At 53.9% G+C, this 4,553-nt stretch overlaps 1 long non-coding RNA gene across 1 annotated transcript; it reads right to left on the bottom strand.

The window, feature by feature from the left end:
- Window positions 1-601: 601 nt before the first annotated feature.
- Window positions 602-1,439, bottom strand: LOC135528682 (uncharacterized). The gene is made up of 3 exons (XR_010453572.1): window positions 1,391-1,439; window positions 1,029-1,162; window positions 602-707 (listed from the first exon to the last, which is right to left on the bottom strand). It is a non-coding gene; the product is annotated as an uncharacterized LOC135528682 (long non-coding RNA).
- Between the last annotated feature and the right edge of the window lie 3,114 nt (window positions 1,440-4,553).

The raw sequence follows: 4,553 nt of genomic DNA, 5'->3' as shown, positions 1-4,553 counted from the left end.
AGAACACACTATTGAGATGTACCCCTAGAAGGATATTAGACCAGATTATTGAGATGTACCCCTAGAAGGATATTGAGATGTCATTACATTTGCCCCAAAATGTCATTATATTCAACCAGTAATGAAAAAAATGACATATCTATATTCTATGAGTGTTACATAATATATTAGATTTAATAATAACAAGACAAGTACAAACCAGCCGAGGCTCTACAACAGTTTTAAAACATTGAAGTGGTCCACATTTTCAGTGATATGTCCAAAATAACTCAAAGTAAATATCATCCCGGTCTTGGTGAATTTTAATTATAGTTACATCAGTTAATAATTAAAGAGGGAACTATGATCAAATAAAAAATGTAAAACATATATATATATTTTAAACCACTCTCAAATTCATAGACAGATTAGCTAGCCTAGCAGCTAGCAGAGCCCCAGCAGCTATGCCCCAGGCTATTAGCTAGCCTAGCAGCTAACAGAGCCACAGCAGCTATGTCCCAGGCTATTAGCTAGCCTAGCAGCTAGCAGAGCCACAGCAGCTATGCCCCAGGCTATTAGTGAGCCTAGCAGCTAGCAGAGCCACAGCAGCTATGTCCCAGGTTATTAGCTAGCCAGCAGCTGTACCATTAACAGAGCCAAGCTGAGAGGCAAGGCAGCCAGAGAGAAGGAAGTGGGTCGGGGAGCACTTCCTGATGTGGTTGATGACCCTGAAAAAGTAGGAAAAACAGAGATGTTGTTCAGTAAATTACAAAAGTGGATTGTCTTTTCTTGTTTCTGTTCAAATGTTGACTTTGCTCGTATAGATGTGTACGGTGACAGTGAAACAGGGGCGGACTGGGACCAGAAATCGGCCCTGGCATTTTAAACATATTGGCTTAGATTTTCCTAAATTATTAGCCAGATAATTATAATTTTTACCTACAGAAAAACAGGCTAGACATACCCACTGGACTGAATATGGACCAGCCCATCTGGCCATTTGCCCAGAATGCCAGATGGCCAGTCCGCACCTGGAGATTAATACTTACCATCACTGATGCTGCCTGGTATAATGTTCAGGGAGGTGGAACTGCTGGTGAAAATTGCCTGTGCGTCGCTTGAACTGGGAACCGAAGACTGCTTGTCGTACACGAGGGTCATGTCGGTCACTACAGATCCACTCCTACTCAGGAGAAGGAGAGAAAATGGACCACCCTCAGAAATCATTATCATCATCATCAGCATCGTCAAAGTTTTCAAGTTTTAATGTCATGTGCACAAGTCCATTGAAATGCCGTTTCTTGCAAGATTTAAACCCAACAATGCAGTAATCAACATCAATGTAGTAGTACAAATAACAGAAGGTAGAACAGAAACCTAGTCAATCAGTAATGAGAATTCATACACTTACCTGAATGAGTTGACAATGGAACGACGGAAGCCTGGGGTCTTAGCAAAAAGCTTGTTCACCTGCGTTGAAAGATAGGATGATCAACGGTTCAATGAAAACAGGGTCCTTGACGGCATTAATAGAAGCTTTGGTTGAATTTTTTCATAGTAAATAGACCTCTCAATAGTTCCCTTTTTGACTTGGCATGTACAGGATAACTGATGATAGGGTTTTACAGGAGGCATGTAGAGGATAACTGATGATAGGGTTTTACAGGAGGCATGTACAGGATAACTGATGATAGGGTTTTACAGGAGGCATGTACAGGATAACTGATGATAGGGTTTTACAGGAGGCATGTACAGGATAACTGATGATAGGGTTTTACAGGAGGCATGACAGACTGACTTACTGAGAAGTAGGGTTTTACAGACCGTTGTGATAAAGCCTGGAATAACCAGGGTCTGTAGTGACGTTTTAGCACTGAGATGCAGTGCCTTAGATCATAACTAGTTTCCTACCTACGCTGGTGTATCGGTGTGAGAACAGAAAAATCTGAGCTACCAGGAAATATTTTCCTACCTGTACATGACCTACGGCGTGGAATCACCCGATAACTTACCTCAGAGGTCACTTTGGCAGCCAGAGTCTTGAATCCTGAAGATAAGGGTTTTAAAGGAGTTGAACTGGTACAGGAACTGATGATATTGTTTTCACAGGATGGAGGGTCAGGTGATGGGCCTCAGCGGAAGTGCTGGTGGTGACAGCTGCTGTAGTAGTGGTGGTACCAGCTGCTGGAGTGTGGTGGTGACACGCTTACCTCAGGTGGAACACCTCTGACAGCTGCTGCTGAAGTGGTGGTGGTGACAGCTGCTGGAGTGGTGGTGGTACCAGCTGCTGGAGTGGTGGTGGTGACAGCTGCTGCAGGAGTGGTGGTGGTGACAGCTGCTGGAGTGGTGGTGGTACCAGCTGCTGGAGTGGTGGTGGTACCAGCTGCTGGAGTGGTGGTGGTACCAGCTGCTGGAGTGGTGGTGGTGACAGCTGCTGGAGTGGTGGTGGTACCAGCTGCTGGAGTGGTGGTGGTACCAGCTGCTGGAGTGGTGGTGGTACCAGCTGCTGGAGTGGTGGTGGTGACAGCTGCTGGAGTGGTGGTGGTACCAGCTGCTGGAGTGGTGGTGGTACCAGCTGCTGGAGTGGTGGTGGTACCAGCTGCTGGAGTGGTGGTGGTGACAGCTGCTGGAGTGGTGGTGGTGGTGACAGCTGCTGCTGAAGTGGTGGTGGTGACAGCTGCTGGAGTGGTGGTGGTACTAGCTGCTGGAGTGGTGGTGGTGACAGCTGCTGCTGAAGTGGTGGTGGTGACAGCTGCTGGAGTGGTGGTGGTACCAGCTGCTGGAGTGGTGGTGGTACCAGCTGCTGGAGTGGTGGTGGTACCAGCTGCTGGAGTGGTGGTGGTGACAGCTGCTGGAGTGGTGGTGGTACCAGCTGCTGGAGTGGTGGTGGTACCAGCTGCTGGAGTGGTGGTGGTACCAGCTGCTGGAGTGGTGGTGGTGACAGCTGCTGGAGTGGTGGTGGTACCAGCTGCTGGAGTGGTGGTGGTACCAGCTGCTGGAGTGGTGGTGGTACCAGCTGCTGGAGTGGTGGTGGTGACAGCTGCTGGAGTGGTGGTGGTGGTGACAGCTGCTGCTGAAGTGGTGGTGGTGACAGCTGCTGCTGAAGTGGTGGTGGTGACAGCTGCTGGAGTGGTGGTGGTACCAGCTGCTGGAGTGGTGGTGGTACCAGCTGCTGGAGTGGTGGTGGTGGCGTTGGTGGTGGTGGTGACATCCTCTGTAGGGGCGGCGGTGGTGGTGATGACAGCCTCTGTAGGGGCGGCGGTAGTGGTGGTGACAATCTCTGCAGGGGCGGCGCTGGTGGTGATGACAGCCTCTGTAGGGGCGGCGGTGGTGGTGGTGACAATCTCTGCAGGGGCGGCGGTGGTGGTGGTGACAGCCACTGCAGGGGCGGTGATGGTGGTGACAGCCGCTGAAGGTGCGGTGGTGGTGGTGGTGACAGCCACTGTAGGGGCGGCGGAAGTTGTGGTGACTACAGCTATAGGTTCGGCGGTGGTGGTGGTGACATCCTCTGTAGGGGCGGCGGTGGTGGTGGTGACAGCCTCTGCAGGGGCGGCGGTGGTAGTGGTGACAGCCTCTGCAGGGGAGGTAGTGGTGGTGGTGACAGCCGCTGCAGGGACGGTGGTGGCGGTGGTGACAGCCTCTGTAGGGGTGGCGGTGGTGGTGGTGGTGACAGCCGCTGCAGGTGCGGTGGTGGTGGTGATGACAGCCTCTGTAGTGGTGGCGGTGGTGACTACAGCTGCAGGGACGGTGGTGGCGGTGGTGACAGCCTCTGTAGGGGTGGCGGTGGTGGTGGTGGTGACAGCCGCTGCAGGGGCGGTGGTGGTGGTGGTGACAGCTACAGTGGCGGCGGTGGCGGTGGTGACAACCGCTGCAGGGGCGGTGGTGGTGGTGGTGACAGCTACAGGGGCGGCGGTGGTGGTGGTGACAACCGCTGCAGGGGCGGTGGTGGTGGTGGTGACAGCCTCTGTAGTGGTGGAGGTGGTGACTACAGCTGCAGGGGCGGTGGTGGTTGTGGTGACAGCCTCTGTATGGGCGGCGGTGGTTGTGGTGACAGCCTCTGCAAGGGCGGTGGTAGTGGTGGTGACAGCCTCTGTAGGGGCGTCGGTGGTGGTGGTGACAGCCTCTGTATGGGCGGCGGTGGTTGTGGTGACAGCCTCTGCAGGGGCGGTGGTAGTGGTGGTGACAGCATCTGTAGGGGCGTCGGTGGTGGTGGTGACAGCCTCTGTATGGGCGGCGGTGGTTGTGGTGACAGCCTCTGTAGGGGCGGCGGTGGTGGTGGTGACAGCCTCTGTAGGGGCGGCGGTGGTGGTGGTGACAGCCTCTGTAGGGGCGGCGGTGGTGGTGATGACAGCATCTGTAGGGGCGGCGGTGGTGGTGGTGACAGCCTCTGTAGGGGCGGCAGTGGTGGTGGTGACAGCCTCTGTAGGGGCGACGGTGGTTTTGGTAGTGACAGCCTCTGTAGGGGCGGCGGTGGTGGTGGTGACAGCATCTGTAGGGGCGGCGGTGGTGGTGGTGACAGCCGCTGCAGGGGCGGTGGTGGTGGTGACAGCTACAGGGGCGGCGGTGGTGGTGGT

Source organism: Oncorhynchus masou, unplaced genomic scaffold (genome assembly GCF_036934945.1).
Source record: "Oncorhynchus masou masou isolate Uvic2021 unplaced genomic scaffold, UVic_Omas_1.1 unplaced_scaffold_1016, whole genome shotgun sequence".
NCBI classification, from domain to species: Eukaryota; Metazoa; Chordata; class Actinopteri; order Salmoniformes; family Salmonidae; genus Oncorhynchus; species Oncorhynchus masou.
This window is presented reverse-complemented; position numbering and strand designations above follow the sequence as displayed.